Below are 17721 nucleotides of genomic sequence, written 5' to 3'. Positions count from 1 at the left end.
AGGGATTGCAATGACTCTGTAGATTACTTTAGGCAGGATAGCCATTTCAACAATATTAATTCTTCCTATCCGTGAGCATAGGATGAGTTTCCATTTATCGGTTTCTTCTTTAATTTCTCTCATGAGTGTCTTGTAGCTTTCAGAGTATAAGTCTTTTACTTTCTTGGTTGGGTTTACTCCTAGGTATTTTATTCTTTTTGATACAATTGTGAATGGAATTCTTTTCCTGAGTTCTCTTTCTGCTGGTTCATCATTAGTATATAGGAATGCAACAGATTTCTGTGTATTAATTTTGTATCCCACAATTTTGCTGAATTCAGATATTAGATCTAGTAGTTTTGGAGTGGATTCTTTAGGGTTTTTTATGTACAATATCATGTCATCCACAAACAGGGACAGTTTGACTTCTTCCTTGCCAATCTGGATGCCTTTTATTTCTTTGTGTTACTGATTGCCATGGCTAAGACCTCCAGAACTATGTTGAATAGAAGTGGGGAGAGTGCGCATCCTTGTCTTGTTCCCTATCTTAAAGGAAGCGCTTTTAGCTTCTCACTGTTCAGTATGATGTTGGCTGTGGGTTTTTCATATATGGCTTTTATTATGTTGAGGTACTTGCTCTCTATACCCATTTTGTTGAGAGTTTTTATCATGAATGGATGTTGAATTTTGTCAAATGCTTTTTCAGCATCTATGGAGATGATCATGTGGTTTTTGTCCTTTTTGTTGATGTGGTGGATGATGTTGGTGGATTTTCGAATATTGTACCATCCTTGCATCCCTGAGATGAATCCCACTTGATCATGATGGATGATCTTACTCATGTATTTTTGAATTCGGTTTGTTAATATTTTGTTGAGTATTTTTGCATCTATATTCATCAGGGATATTGGTCTGTAATTTTCTTTTTTTTTGTTCTGTCTTTGCCTGGTTTTGGTATTAGAGTGATGTTGGCCTCATAGAATGAGTTTGGGAGTATTCCCTCTTTTTCTACTCTTTGGAAAACTTTAAGGAGGATGGATATTAGGTCTCCACTAAATGTTTGATAAAATTCAGCAGTGAAACCATCTGGTCCACGTGTTTTGTTCTTAGGTAGTATTTTGATTATCAATTTAATTTATTTGCTTGTAATTGGTCTATTCAGATTTTCTGTTTCTTCCTGGGTCAGCCTTGGAAGGTTGTATTTTTCTAGAGAGTTGTTCATTTCTTCTTGTTTATTCAGTTTGTTACCATATACTTTTTCATAGTATTCTCTCATAATTCTTTGTATTTCTGTGGTGTCCATCATGATTTTTCCTTTCTCATTTCTGATTCTGTTTATGTGTGTATTCTCTCTTTTTTTCTTGATAAGTCCGACTAGGGGTTTTTATATTTTGTTTATTTTCTCAAAGAACCAGCTCCTGCTTTCATTGATTCTTTCTATTGATTTATTCTTCTCAATTTTATTTATTTCTGCTTTAATCTTTATGTCCCTCCTTCCACTGCCTTTGGGCTCATCTGTTCTTCCTTTTCTAGTTTCATTAATTGTGAGTTTAGACTGTTCATTTGGGATTATTCTTCTTTCCTGAGGTAGGCCTGTATTGCAATATATTTCTCTCTTAGCACAGCCTTCACTGTGTCCCACAGATTTTGCAGCATTGAATTATTGTTGTCATTTGTCTCCATATATTGCTTGATCTCTGTTTTTATTTGGTCATTGATCTATTGATTATTTAGGAGCATGTTATTAAGCCTCCACATGTTTGTGGGTTTTTTTGTTTTCTTTGTGTAATTTATTTCTGGTTTCATACCTTTGTGATCTGAGAAGCTGGGTGGTACAATTTCCATCTTTTCTAACTTACTGAGGCTCTTTTTATGGCTTAGTATATGATCTATTGTTGAAAATGTTCCATGGGCACTTGAGAAGAATGTGTATCCTGCTGCTTTGGGGTGGAGAGTTCTGTAGATATCTGTTAGGTCCACCTGTTGTAATACATTGTTCAATGCCTCAGTCTCTTTACTTATTTTCTGTCTGGTGGATCTGTCCTTTGGAGTGAGTGGTGTTTTGAAGTCTCCTATAATAAATGCATTGCATTCCATTTCTCCCTTTAATTCTGTTACTATTTGTTTCACATATGTAGGTGATCCTGTGTTGGGTATAGATATTTGTAATAGTTATATTCCTCTTGTTGGACTGACCCCTTTATCATTATGTAATGTCCTTCTTTGTCTTTTGTTACTTTCTTTGCTTTAATGTCTATTTTGTCTTATACAAGTATTGTAACTCCTGCTTTTTTCTCCCTGTTACATGAAATATCTTTTTCCATCCCTTTACTTTCAGTCTGTGTATGTCTTTGTGTTTGAAGTGTTTCTCTTGTAGGCAGCATATAGATTGGTCTTGTTTTTTTATCCATTCTGTGACTCTATGTCTTTTGATTGATGTGTTCAGACCATTTACACTTTTGGTGATTATTGATAGGTATGTACTTATTGCCATTGCAAGCTTTAGATTCGTGGTTACCAACGGTTCAAGGGTAATTCCCTTACTATCTAACAGTCTAACTTAACTCACTTCTTGTGCTATTACTAACACAACCTTAGAGTTCTTTTTTTCCCTCCTTTTCCTTCCTCCTCCATTCTTTGTATGTTATGAATCATAGTCTGTACTCTTTGTGTATCCCTTGGGTGACATCTATTTAGCCTCAGGAGTACTTCCATCTATAGCAGTCCCTCCAAAATGCACTGTACAGGTGGTTAGTGGGAGGTAAATTCTCTCAGTTTTTACTTATCTGACAATTGTTTAATCCCTCCTTCAAATTTAAATGATAACCTTGCCAGGTAGAGTATTCTTGGTTCAAGGCCCTTCTCCTTCATTGCCTTAAATATGTCATGCCACTTCCTTCTGGCCTGTAAGGTTTCTGTTGAGAAATCTGATGACAGCCTGATAGGTTTTCCTTTGTATGTGATCTTTTTTCTCTTTCTAGCTGCTTTTAAATGTCTGTCTTTATCCTTGTTCTTTGCCAGTTTAATTATTATATGTCTTGATGTTGTCTTCCTTGGGTCCCTTGTGTTGGGAGATCTGTGCACCTCCATGGCTTGAGAGACTATCTCCTTCCCCAGATTGGAGAAGTGTTCAGCAATTACCTCCTCAATGACACTTTCTATCCCTTTTTCTCTCTCTTCCTATTCTGGTACCACTATAATGCGAATATTGTTCCATTTGGATTGGTCACACAGTTCTCTCAATAGTCTTTCATTTTTAGAGATTCTATTTTCTCTCTGTGCCTCAGCTTCTTTGTATTCCTCTTCTCTAATTTCTATTCCATTTACTGTCTCTTCTACTACATCTAATCTGCTTTTAAATCCCTCCATTATATGTTTCATTTCAGATATGGAATTTCTTAATGATTGAATCTCCATCGTAAATTCATTCCTGAGTTCTTGAATATTTTTCTGTACCTCCATAAGCATGTTTATGATTTTTATTTTGAACTCTCTTTCAGGAAGATTGGTGAGTTCAATTTCATTTGGCCCTTTTTCTGGGGTTTGTGAGATTTTGGTCTGGTTCTTTTGACATTTCATATTTCTATGTGGTGCCCTCTCATGCCCAGAAGCTCCAGTGTCTGGAGCTGCTCAGCCCCTGGAGTGAGGTTGGGGGTCATTTGGGAGCAGAGCTGGTGCCTGGGGGGAGGAAAGATCTGTTTCCTGTTTCCCCTCTGTGGTGCCTGTCTCCAGTGTCAGAGCCAGTGGCCAAGCACACATGTGTAAGCCTCTGTGCTTTGCATCTCTAGCTGCTGTAGGTGGAGCCTCCCTCTGTCTGGCCTGTTGCCAGCACCGGGACTGCTGGTTTGTGAGCCGGTGCTGTCAGGCAAGGAGGAAGTCTTGGCAGGCTTCATGTCCCAGTGGGAGGCCTCAGAACTGAGTAACTAGCCTGGGGGATGGAGCGCCTGAAGCTCGTCAGAGTTCCCAATCTGCTGGGCAGAGCGCACCCAAACAACCTTGTCCACCTCTCCCTTCTCCCGTGCAGCAAGTTCCATGCAAACTCCACCCCTTCAGCAGCCCTCTTGCTGCTAGGAAGCCTGTCAGACCTCCTGCCTTTCTTTTGTCCCAGAGCAGCCAGATGTGGATCCCCATCCTCCACATATGGCCGGAATGTCTGTCTCTCAAGCAGTCTTCCTGTTCCAGTTCCCCAACCTCCAGAGCACCACACAATGTAGGTTTCTGCTCACAAAGCAGATCTCCAGGGCTAGGTGTTCAGCTGTCCCAGGCTTCCACCCCCTCCCCACTCCGTTTCTCCTCCTCCCGCCAGTGAGCTGGGGTGCGGGAAGGGCTTGGGTCCTGCTGGATCAAGGCTTTGGTATGTTACCCTGTTTCAAGAGATCTGCTCTGTTCATGAGGTCTGTATGCAGTCTGGTTCAGCCTTCTTTCATATTACTGTTTCAAGGTTGGTTGTATTAATTAACTATATTTTCATACTATTTGTGGTTTTGGGAGGAGTTTTCTGTCTCACCTTTCACACTGCCGTCTTGAATCTCTCAGAAAGGCCGTCTTTTTCCTGAGCTTTACATACTCATGGCACCTCACTGCCACCCCACCCTCAGGATAAAATCATTCTTGTTTCGTGGAGCCACAGACTCACTAAAAGAGTTTCCTCTTTTAGTATTTTATGTAAATATCTGCTAGCCGTTTGGGCAAATAAAAATTGTTGGAATCTTCAACATATTTTTCTCTTTAAGTTATGCTCTTCCTTCAGACCTGTGAGGTCCTTGTTGCTTGTACGTGCCAGATGCTAGGTAACTCCATACAATTTAAGGTTGCTTCACCGCCATCATGTCATACAACTGACCCTTTCAGAATAGCTCTCTTTCACCAAGAATATTCTGACTTCTGGTGCTGGGTGTGTTATTTTCACACTGTTCCACAGTCAATCCCCAGGCCAACTCCAATCATGCCACATTTTACAGCCAGCATATGATGACTTGGAGTTCAAAGATTGCCTGTTTACTGGGCCTACCCTAGAATCAGGGAATCTTCTCCATCAAACTGCAAGACAAGCTATAGGGGTTATTCAGTCATGGCACTAGGTTCTGTTCCCACACTAGGCTTTACTTACGGGGCAGGGTGAGGCTCTTACCGCATGAAGGCTTCCACTGTTAAGGAAATATTTTGTTCCTTAAAGTTCTCAAGTAAAATGATACTAAGGCACACTCATATTTTCTAGGATATTGTTATACTGATATGGTTTCATATGTCTATGTTTATCCAAACAATTCAACTGATTCACATTAGAACATTTTTTCCAGCAAGATTTAAGTAGTTATCTAGCATTCTAGAAATAGTTCTTTGGCTAATCTTTCAGAAAAGAACTTATTGCTAATTCTCTTTCTGACTTCTAACCACAGAGCCATTTGTTCAAGGTTGTTAGCTGAATGAATGTGGAAAATGTTTTACTTGGAGAAGTTGAGGTTAAAATAAAATTCAGTCTCAGATTTACTCAGCTTAGTGTAGAATTACCTATTTTTCCTAACTCTTGCTAGAAGAAGCAAAAAAAAAAGTGATATTGTTTCATCTTGGTTATACTCAGAGAGTGGATGAGTTAAGAATTTATCCGGTGTAGCTGATGCCAAGCATAGAATCAGACATAACAACACTTAGTACACAGTAGGTGCTTCATAAGCATTTGATATTGAAAAAACTTACTCAGTGACATCAAATTTGGTGACAGACATGGCATCAGGATGCCCAGCCCCAGAGTGTACCGTCTGCTGCTTAGGCTTTCTGTTCTCACACATTGGTTTATTTTTACATGAACACATTTTTTTAAAAATGTTTTCATCTATAATTTTAATATCCAGCCAACTGTGCATAATGTTTAATGACGTCTTATTAACAAAGAAACACTTTTAGAAGAACCACAGGGAAGTAACAACTGCTGCTTTTCTCCCCTGCACCTGATACAAGGTTTCTTGGCAGAGGAAGAATTGGATGACAACTCTTGCTCACTTCCAGTGCCCACAGACTGAATTTCAGGAAGCAAATATCTCTTGCTATAGTCTGATCTTCAAGACAATGGATAGGCTGGCTTTAAGAGCAGTTGAAACAAGGCATTAGCTTGGGTAACATGAACTGATTGACCCTTCTCAGCCTAAAGCCGTCTCTACCTCTGACTGGCCACTCAAGGCCTAAAGACTCCTAATCGGGAGCTTTTCCTTTGAATTAAGCGTTGCTCCTGTAGCACCAGTTTAAATTTGCCCTGAGATGGAAGAACTCAGGGTTAGTAATACCCAACTATGACATGCCAATTATAATAAATAATTCTCTACATGGAGTAGGAATAGCATTAGAGCAATGGAAGTTTTGGAGTAGAGAAAGACCCCTGAAGAAAGGACTGGGTGAGTGAGAAGTGTAAAGTCCATGGTGTTTTCAACTTGCTGTCAATGAAATTTTAGAAGGTTAAGTTTGAAAACTACAAGGTTTGCAGCAGATAGTCTTGGGATTAATTTCCACCTCCCTCACTTATTAGCTGTGTGAACATACGGAAATCATTTAATATTTCCATTCCTGTTCCCTCATCTGTGAAACAGTGAAATATAATCATATTACCTGTACTAGTTTCCTGAAGCTGCTGTAACAAATGGCCACAAATTTGGTGGCTTAAAACAACAGAAATTTATTCTCTCACAGTCCGGAAACCAGAAGTCCTGAAATCAAGGTATAGACAGTATTGCTTCCTGTGGAGGCTCTTAGGGAGAATTCATTCTATGCCTCTCTCCCAGCTTCTGGTGGCTGCTGACAACCCTTGACATTCCTGCACAGTTCCAATCTCTGCCTACATCTTCACATAGCCTTCTGTGTCTCAAATCTCCCTCTCCTTCCTCTTAGCAGGACAACAGTCATTTGATTTAGGGCTTATGCTAAACAGGGCTGATCTCATCTCAAAATCCTCAATTATACCTGCAAAGACCTTTTCCAATAAGATAATACTCACCAGAAGCAGGAGTTAGGACTGGGCTATCATTTGGAGGGTCCACTAATCAACCCAGTACACTATCATATATGGTTATTGTCAAGAGTTACTGAGTTAATATACTAAAGACCTTAGCATATTGTCTGGGGACAGTAAGAGCTCAGTAAATGGTCACTGTGATCACAAACATGTAAGTCCTCTTTGCTTACAAGCTTACATAGGAACAAAGAAAATTCTGTTCTACAGCAAAAGCATGATTACTGTGTTTTTAGTGCTTCATGTGTAGGACCCCAACCTCCCTGATAAATAAGTTAGCCTAAGAGTGGCCATCTTGAAGCCCAAAAAGCCATTCTGATATATGACTCAGAGGGAACAACTGAAACCAGGTAACTCCTCTGGAAAAACAAGTTAATCAATCATGACTGCTGGCAGCGCTAACCTCTCGGTTAGTTAATCATAAATGCCGACCCTACCTTGCTAAATCACCCTAGCAGTAAGAGAATGATCCTATCTTGCTACACCCCCAGGACGTGGCACCAACCCAGAAATCATAAGTTTGAAAAATTACTGCCTTTGTAGAATTGTTATCTAATCTGTAACCATGGTAATCTTTTAAGGCTGAATGCCTCGGAAATCCTATATAACCCCTTAGTTAGAAGTGCTTGGGGTCCTCGTTGAGACCCGCTGCGACGGGCTGACTTGGACCCCAGCTAGTTGGCTTCTGAATAAATTCCTCTTGCTTGTTGCATCAAGAAACGTCTTTGGTGAGTGATTTGGGGCAGCGCCTTCCTCAGGGGAATCCAACATTTGGGGGCTCGTCCGGGATCATGCGCTCACCCCGCTTCACTCCCGAAGTCGCTCTTGGAGGAAGAGGTAAGATTAGTGGCGCCTTGAGTTGTCTGTGTTCTGTCTTCTGTTTTTCAGTGAGACCGGTCAGAATTCTGAAAGGGGGTACCCACTGTCTGGCAGCTGTCCCGATCCCGTAAAGGGGTAGAGACTGCGGTCGGTAGACGTACTAGGAGCACCGCAGGCTGCAACCCTGGGGGACGCCTCGGGGAGGTTGGGAGGCCAGGGACGCCTGGTAGCCTCCCGTCTGTTTTTCTGGCAAGGTAAATCTGATGAGATAGGGTTGATTTTCAGGCGCCAGGAATATCAACCCTCTGATTCCTTTCGGTTTCTGTTTGAAAATCTGAGAAAAAACAAAAAGCGGCCGCTGTGTGTCTAATCTGTGTGTGTCTCTGTTTTTTGTGTCTTTCATGTGCCTAATAATTGTTATACTGACAATGGGACAGACTCAGACAACCCCCTAAGTGTGTAAATGAATATATCTTTCTACCTCCGATGGTATTAATGAAATTGATTTAAAGACAAGCGCTTGTGAAAATTGAGTGTTCTAAAACTTCCAGAAAACCTGATAAAAAAGTGTTAAGCATTAATGCTAATTTGAGTTTGCCTGAGGCGGGCATGTCCTGGTAGTTGTCGGCTGCCTGAGTTTACCTAGAGTCATTTGAGTCATGTTATCTGCTAAATCTTTTAAGAATAGAATGCTTAGAAGCTTGGCTTTGTCTAGTGTTCAGTGGGGGTCTTGTGAGTAGGCTAGCGTAGTTGTTGCAGGTAGGTGAGCTGGATAAGTGTGGCAAGTGAACACCTTTTTAATTGTGTGTTGCAGTGTGTATGCCTACCTGCAGCCTGAAAATCTTTGTAGTAATTTAAGGCCTTAGAGTTTTGTTAAGTTGAAAAGATGTGCTCTGTGTTTGCTGGGAGATTGTGCTGTGAAGCTCATGGTTGCAGAAATTGTAGAATGTGTTCGTAAGTTTGTCAGTCTAGGAAATGTTGGTTTGACAGTTTGCAGTGTCCTGCTTCTCAGTGTTCACTGGAGCTTGAAGTTTCTAATAGTTTTGAGTTCTGGTTAGAACTGCTTAAAGTGATAGAGAGGGCATTTCTCTATGCTAAAAGATGTATGTTTTAATAAGAAAAAGTATAAAAAATGAAAACTTCTGCATGCTAAAGAATGTGTTTTGTGATAAAAGAAAGTAACTTTGTTCTAAAGTACAGCTATTTATTTAAAGAGAGACAAAGAGAGAAAACAGCGTGGTGCCTTTTGTTGTGGAAGATCCGCTCAGCCTGTTGCTTTGGGGGAAGGGTTAGGGAGATAAACCCAGTCAAGCCGCAGGCAAGCCCAGGCATAATTCTCACCGGCTTATGTGCTTGGGACCATGGGGCAAATGAAGAATAAATTACTATATTCTTACAGATATAGTCGTGCCTAGTGAAATTAAAGCAAGTGAGTCTTGATATCAAGTGCACAGCAAAATTAAAATCTCATTTCCAGTTAAACAGTTTTCTTTAACTGTTAGTCTGCTCTTAATGTTGAAAGATCACAGCAGTTTCTCATGCTTAAAGTCTCAGTGAGTTGCCATGAAATCGTAATGTTAAAGAGACTAAAAGCTAAAGTTTGTTAACAACTGTATAACCTTTATTTGCCTTTGAAATATTTTGTTATTAAAAATGATTGCATGGCCTGAAAAATTGAATTCCTAAGCAGAATAGTAACAAAGCTTTTTTCAGCTGATTAAATGCACTTAGTTAACAACCCAAAATTTATTAAACTGTAGAATCTGGACAAGATTATGTTTCTCCCAGAAAAACAGGTTTCACTGTAAAGGTTTAGATAGACGAACGTGTGACCACTTTTGAAAAAAGTTGTAATAGATTTTTTGAGAACCACCAGGTCTTCTTGTTTAATTTATATGCTGTATGTTTTAAAAAAAAAAAAAAAAGCATGGGGGACTCTCCATATTTTTTAATGCAAATAATCTTAGAGCTTTTAATAGAATTTGCATAGCAGCTTATATCTACTATTAAAGAGTAAAACATTCTTGAAGCTTTCAGGGAAGACCTGTAAACTTAAGCACTTTCTCTGCTTTTTTGTATCTGGTCTTAGACACTTATGCTGAGTTATGTTCTTATTATTTTCACTGTTTGTAAGCTATTGATTGTAAGCCAAAGGTCATCATTTCTCAGTCCCTAAATGAAGAAGTAAAATGCCTGATCTCTTTCATCTCAAATCATATTTCTGGTCATATCTGAATATCTGTGTGAAAGAAAGAGACATTTAAATTTGAGATTCTGCTTAAACTTTTAAGTTGAATTTGACTATAGCCATATTCATTCTTTGTATGTATCTCTAACAGGTCTTTTGTATGCCTGGTGATATTATACTCTGCCTTGAGTTTAGACAGTTCTTTCAGCTAAATATGAATTCTTATTGTAGCTTTTTTCCCCTCCTGAAGATGAAAGCAGAAGAATCTACCATCTGCTACCATTCTCTCAAGAATGCTTAGTAACCTAAAATTAGTTTGACTTTATGTTGTCTTTAAAAATTGACAGCAGCAGTCTCCCCTGCTGCCCCACTTTTTAAGATATCTTGTTTACTGTGCTGAGTATATAGACAATAAATGTGTAATGATAGTTCTAAAAAAATTAAATGCAAAAAAGGTGCTTTTACCTCTAGTTAACTCTGATATTTCCCAGAGGGCCCCTGGAACATGTCAGAAGAATTTTTTCTCACTAGAGAAAGTATTTGACTAATTTGGCTTATTTATCTGATATATATATATTTATTTACCAAGAAAGCACTGTCAAAGAGAATGATGCTAAACTTTGTTACTGAATGTTTTGTATTACAGAAATATCAGAATTTCCTTATGTCAACTGTTTTACAGTAAGCTCTCATCAGATCTTTAACCATTGTCATTTGTAAGTCTTTTGTCATTTATAGTATTATCCCTAAACTGGTAAAGAACTAGATTTCAGCAGAACAGGTATTAGTTACATAAGATTACATAAACTAAAGAAAATGATTTTGTGTCTTTTTGTTTCAAATGTTGCTGGTAAAGTATTTTAACCTTGTTTTCTTAAACTGACAACAGTTTAGTAAATGACTATCTTTATGAGCAGAATTGAAACATCCTTCTCTCTACTTAATCCCTCCAGAGTTTAAAAACTTTCAGTGACTGTTTTTGTATTCCATGGCAGTATGTTTATTTGCACGAGTTCAATAAGAATCTGCTTTCCTTGTGAGAAGACTATTTAAGAACACTGGTTATACTACCAGGGCTTTGACTGGAATGTCGTACCTGAGAGACATGTGTATAGACTCATATGTGAACAACTTTAAAGAACTAAGATTGACTTTATAAAGCCAACAAAGCCCCTTGGAAGAACTAGCCTGGTACCTTGCTTACAGAGTTCCCAGCAGCCTTACCAGGTGAGTAAAGAAGGTCACTTCCTGGCAGGTGCAGAGACCTCGAGAAGAGAAGAATTCATCCAAATCTACAGGTACTGCAGGCAAAGCCTGATGGCAAGTCTGGCTTGGCTGTCTGGCCTCAAGAGGCCTTTAAAAGTTCAATCTGAAATTCCTTACAAAAAGTTCCAGCAAAGCATATTTAAAAGAGCCTGTGTAATCAATTGCTCTTCTTGCTGCACCTGTGCAAATAATCAAGCCAGCTGTTAATTATTTTCTTAACCTAGTTACTTCTAGTAAAAATGAGAGTGATTTTAGAGAGAAGTATCGTTTCAATAATGCAGCCTCCTTCCAGAATAAAAAATCCAACTCCAGATGTTGCTACATAACCTAATAACACAATTTGTTTTATCTTGCCTAGAAGCCACAAAACTGCAAATAGTAATAAAAATGAAACCCAGAATAGAAGCGCCAGCCTTCTGAAGCCCTCTCAACTGACCAGTGATGGAGACCTAGCTGCACCCTTTACTGCGCCCCCTTCTCAGCACGAAGCAGCCAGAGCGGTCATCGCCCCTTTTCCCTAGCAGCAGCTAGAGTCTCTATCTGTAGAAGAAAGAATGAGACCATACCCATAGCCTTCCCTGGTAAAAACGGGTATTTAATCCCTCCTCCCAAGGGATGGTGGGCTTGTAACACTGGAGTGACCCCATGTGTCTCTACTTCTGCCTTCAACTCCTCCCGTGATTTCTGTATCATAGTCCAGTTAGTACCCAGACTAATGTATCATGATGACTTATCATTCGTGGCAGAATTAGAACCTAAACTAAGGTATAAAAGAGAGCCAGTCTCACTCACTCTAGCTGTATTACTAAGAGTAAGAGTCGCAGCCGGAGTAGGACCAGGGGCAGCTGCAATTATACAAGGAAACCAACATTACGAAGGACTAAGAATAGCTATCGATGAAGATTTGAGAACTATAGAACAGTCTATTTCTAAACTTGAAAAGTCCCTAACCTCTCTCTCTGAAGTAGTGCTGCAAAATAGACGAGGGTTAGATTTACTATTTCTAAAAGAAAGTAGATTGTGTGCAGCTCTAAAGGAAGAGTGCTGCTTCTATGCAGACCATACTGGAGTAGTAAGAGACTCAATGTCTAAATTAAGAGAAAGATTAGATCAGCGAAAGCGAGAACGAAAAGCTAACCAGAGCCTGTTTAAATCCTAGTTTTCTAGATCCCCGTGGCTTACAACTCTAATATCCACTTTGGCAGGACCCCTGCTTATTTTAATATTGCTCCTCACCTTAGGTCCCTGCATTTTAAATCGAGTAATAACCTTTATTAGAGAAAGAGTAAGTGCTGTGCAGGTGCTAATGCTGAGACAACAGTATCATACCCACACACAACAAGAAGAAACCAACATTCCATGATTAGAATGTTCAGAAAAAGAAGTGGGGAATGTAGGACCCCAACCTCCCTGAGAAATAAGTTAGCCTAAGAGTGGCCATCTTGAAGCCCAAAAAGCCATTCTGATATATGACTCAGAGGGAACAACTGAAACCAGGTAACTCCTCTGGAAAAACAAGTTAATCAATCATGACTGCTGGCAGCGCTAACCTCTCGGTTAGTTAATCATAAATGCCGACCCTACCTTGCTAAATCACCCTAGCAGTAAGAGAATGATCCTATCTTGCTACACCCCCAGGACGTGGCACCAACCCAGAAATCATAAGTTTGAAAAATTACTGCCTTTGTAGAATTGTTATCTAATCTGTAACCATGGTAATCCTTTAAGGCTGAATGCCTCAGAAATCCTATATAACCCCTTAGTTAGAAGTGCTTGGGGTCCTCGTTGAGACCCGCTGCGACGGGCTGACTTGGACCCCAGCTAGTTGGCTTCTGAATAAATTCCTCTTGCTTGTTGCATCAAGAAACGTCTTTGGTGAGTGATTTGGGGCGGCGCCTTCCTCAGGGGAATCCAACGCATGCTACCATTTGGTCTCCAATCTCATAGTATTTGTTAGGCAAATACATATTTGCTGATTTTGTACTTGGTTCTAAGATGTTTTACAAATATTATTAACATTAACATTTAACAAGTGCAAAAGCAGTGATAAAGTCAAAAGTGATAGTAAAGAGATTTTTAAGATTACTAGGAATGCTTGAATAGAGATTATATATAAAAAAGAAAAATGAGATTTCTGGTCTGGACAAGATGTTGTAGACTTATCTCTGTATACTCCACCCTGCTAAATATTACTATGAACCCTGAAAACAACTCAAGAGACAATCAAAGAAAAACCCTGAAAGGTGGAAATGGACCACAGGACTGGAGGAATACCACAGTGACAAGACATCTTAATGAACTACCAACCAATAGAATAAGGCCACCCTGATCTAAATGATTTTCCAACCCTGTATCTAGCAAGCAAAAGGGCAGCCCAGATAGGCTCACTCCTCCCTAGATGGAATGGACATCTCACTGACAGTATTATGTATGCCTGGCAGAACCAGCAAAGGGAATCGATTGGAAGCCCCACTGACACTAAGTGACCAAGGTAAACTCTCTATCCTTACTCCATTTGAGACTTACCTCCCTCACCTGGATATACCATGCAGCTAAGGGGCATGAGCAAAGGGGATCACAACACAAGTGTCTGCTGGGGAAGCATTTTCCTTCCCCACTGGGCTTGAGGATACCCTCCCCCACTCAGAGACACTATGTTGGGGGAGGTGGGAGTTGGCAGGTGGGACCATCCCACAATAAATGTGTAGCCTGGGACATGCTCTTCCTCCACCACAGGCAGGGAAGCATATTTGTCCCTGCAAGCCTAAGACTCTCCCTGCCTCTACTCAGAGACATTCAGAGGAACCCTTACAACAAGCACCCAGCTAGGGAGGCAGTCCAAATCTTTCGCAGACAGGAGGAACCTGTCATAGCAAGCACCAGGAAACACCATTCATCCCTGGAGCAAAGAGACCCTCTCCCCACATCTACTAGCTTCCGGCAGCCCAGCCTCAGCAAGCTTCTTCTTATCTCTTAAAAAACACTAGCAAGGATCATTGGCATCCCTGGCAGCATGAGATAAACAAAGAGGACAAAAATAGCACCACAAAGGCTCTGAAAATTATGTTGTCATTGGAACCACAGCCCACAAATTAGAACAGGACCCGTGTGCTATATATAAAAAAAAGTGAGTCCCTGCTAAAATATTAAGTTAAATAGGACCACAGTCTTCAAATTCAATAGCCAAAATGTCTAGGATACAATTGAAAATCATTCCACATCAGGAACTAGGAAAATCACAACTTGAAGGAAAAGACATTTAACAGTTGCCAACACTGAGATGAATCAAAGGTCAGAATTATCTGACAAAGGTTTTATAGCAACAATCATAAAAATGATTCAACAAGCAATTACAAATTATATTGGAACAAACTAAAAATAATTAAAAATCTCTGCAAAGAAAGAGAAGTTGTGAAATGAGCTAAATGGAAATATAAACTAAAAATTATGAGAAGAGAAATAAAAACTCACCAGATATGATCAATAGTAGAGATGACAGAAGATAGAATTAGTGAACTTGAAGACAGATTAATAGAATTTACTCAAATATTTTTAAACCACATATCTGACAAAGGTATTATATCTAAAATAAAAAAGGAACTCTCAAAATTCAACAGTAAAGAAACAATCAATCTTATCAGAAACTGAGTGAAAGGCATGAAAAGGCATTTCACCAAAAATGATACAGGCCCACCTCATTTTATTATGCCTTCCTTTATAGAGCTTCACAGATATTGCATTTTTTACAAATTGAAAGTTTGTGAAAACCATGCACTTAAGTCTACTAGTGACATTTTTCCAACAGCATTTGTTCACTTCATGTCTCTGTTTCACACTCTGGTAATTCTCACAGTATTTCAAAATTTTCATTATTATTATTTACTATGGTGATCAGTGATGAGTGGTTTCTTGAGACAGAATCTACTCTTGTTGAAGATGTGAGGATTATAGAAATGACAAGAAAGGATTTAAGATATTATATAAACTTAGGTGATAGAGCAGCAGCAGGGTTTGAGAAAGGTGAATCCAATTTTGAAAAAAGTTCTAATGTGAGTAAAATACTATCAAATAGCATCACAAGCTATAGAGAAATTGTTTGTGAAAGGACTCAGTGAAACAAACTTCAGTGTTGTCTTATTTTAAGAAATTGCCACAGCCACCCAGCCTTCAGCAACTACCCCACCCTTATCAGTCAGCAGCCATCATTATCTAGGGAAGGCCCTCCACCAGCAAAAAGATTATGACTCACTAAATACTCAGGTGATGGTTAACTTTTTTCAGCAATAGAATAATTTTTAATTAAGGTATGTACATCTTTTCTTAGACATAATGCTGTTACACACTTAATAGACTACAGTATAGTGCCAACAAAACTTTTATATGTAATGGGAAACCAAAAAATTCATTTGACTTGCTTTATTGCAATATTCACTTTATTGCGGTGGTCTGGAACCAAGTCCACAATATCTCCAAGGTATGCCTGTATACAAATGGCAAAAAAAACATGAAAAGGTGTTGAACATTTTTAGCCATTATAGAAATACAAATTAAAACCACAATGAGATATCCCTATGTACCTATCAGAAGAACTAAAATAAAAAATAGTGATAACACCAAAATGCTGACAGGGGTGTGGAGAAACTAGATAATTCATACATTGCTGGTAGGAATGTAAAATGGTACAGCTATTCTGGAAAACAGTTTGGCAGTCTCTTAAATAAACTAAACATGAAATTACCTTATAACCCAGCAACTGCACTAATAACATGAAAGCTTAAATTCACAAAAAAAACCTATTACACAAATGTAATAGTCCAAAATTGGAAAATAACCCAAATGTCTTTCAATGGTTGAATGGTTAAACAAATGGTGGTACATTCATATCATTGGATACTACTCAGCAATAAAAAAGAACAGACTATAATTAAATGTAACAATTTTGATGAATCTCTAGAGAATTAGGCTGAATGAAAAAATGTAAGCCAATCCCAAATGATTCTGTACTATATTATTCCAGTTATATAACATTTTGAAAAGATAAAATTTTAGAAATGGAGAACAAATTATGGGTTTCTGAGGGCAAGTGAAGGGAGGTAAGCTGGTGGATGTAACATGAAAGAGCAACAGAAGGTATTCCCATGGTGATGGAACAATCCTGTTTCTGTATGTCTTAATGTCGATATCCTGGTTTGATATTGCACTACAGTTCTGCAAGATGCTACCACTGGGGGAAACTGGGTAACAGGTACACAGGATCTCTCTCTATAATTTATTAAAACTTCCCATAAATCTATAATTATCTCAAAATAAAAAGTTTAGATAAAAACAATGTAAGATGGTGAGTCATGGGACCATTTCTCCAACGCAAAGAAGAAATCCTGTGACATAGAATGAACAATGCTTTGCTTGTGCAGTCAGCAGTAAACTACAAGAGAGGAGGGAACAAATTGATGAAGAATAGGAAGGTTTGCTCACAGAGTTGACCTGCATCACTGTGAGCATGTGGGGGCCTTGATGGTAGTTAAGGAGAAAGCCAGCATTTAGGTTTGGAGCTTGGAGACTCACCTACGGGAAGCTTTGCTTCCAGCCTTTGGTGGTTCTGTAGAATCAGGGTGTGTTCCCGGTCTGCACAATATCAGAAGGACTGGTTGGAGTGGTGTGAGTGTAGACATGCAGATGTCAAGGATCTCCATACATCTTTTGTAAAGCCCACCAAGAATGCTGTTACCAGTCATAGCAGGTGTTCCATATCAATGGAACATGGGGAAAATCTGCCTGAGAGAATACATTCCAGCAGGTAGAAAAAAGGGGGCCAAAGTTATTGGTTAGAAGGACCACCTCACAATCCCATTGGTGGAAATTCTTCCAGGAACTTCAAACATAGACCTTATGTGGCTTATCCACTTTGAATTAACACGTGATTGACCAGAGTAACAGTCTTCCAGGTCCTTGCTCCCTCATAAGGAGAACAGTTTCTCTACTTCATAGATTTAGAGACATGATCCCCTGCAAGATATCCTTCTAAACTGACACAAACCACAAACTGTCAGTTTGCAATCCTTAGATTCTCCAACTTTAGTTTAGTACTCAAGGGAGTCACTTGACTGTGGATAGAGAAAGTGAGAGCCTTTCTGGGGGGAAAAAAGGCCCCAAATGACAAGAAAGCTTCCCAGAATGAGAACCATAGCTGGAGCATGGATTTGGCTCAATCCAGGCCTCTGCTCATGTGGGGCTGCAGAGACAGAACCCAGAATTCCTGACATGGCAACTACTTTTCCTCCTGAACCAGTAGTTAGTGCTCTCCAACTGTGTGGGTGAGTTATCCTCAGCATCACTGAAAAAGGAGAACTCTATAAACATTTTGCTGGGCTGAAAAGAAAGTTTTTTTGACAGTGGGGGATTTGGCTCCAGCAAAAAAAAACCTGCCTTGGCTATTTCTGTCATCTCACAGGAACTCTGAGGGGAATTT

At 39.4% G+C, this 17721-nt stretch overlaps 1 long non-coding RNA gene across 1 annotated transcript; it reads left to right on the top strand.

Moving 5' to 3' along the window:
- Positions 1-7822: 7822 nt before the first annotated feature.
- Positions 7823-13163, top strand: LOC140847384 (uncharacterized). Its single transcript, XR_012127361.1, has 2 exons — positions 7823-10667; positions 11611-13163. It is a non-coding gene; the product is annotated as an uncharacterized lncRNA (long non-coding RNA).
- Positions 13164-17721: the final 4558 nt, after the last annotated feature.

This window comes from Manis javanica, chromosome X (assembly GCF_040802235.1).
Source record: "Manis javanica isolate MJ-LG chromosome X, MJ_LKY, whole genome shotgun sequence".
Classification (NCBI taxonomy): Eukaryota; Metazoa; Chordata; class Mammalia; order Pholidota; family Manidae; genus Manis; species Manis javanica.
The sequence above is the reverse complement of the archived record's forward strand: the minus strand, read 5'-3'. Positions and strand labels throughout refer to the sequence as shown.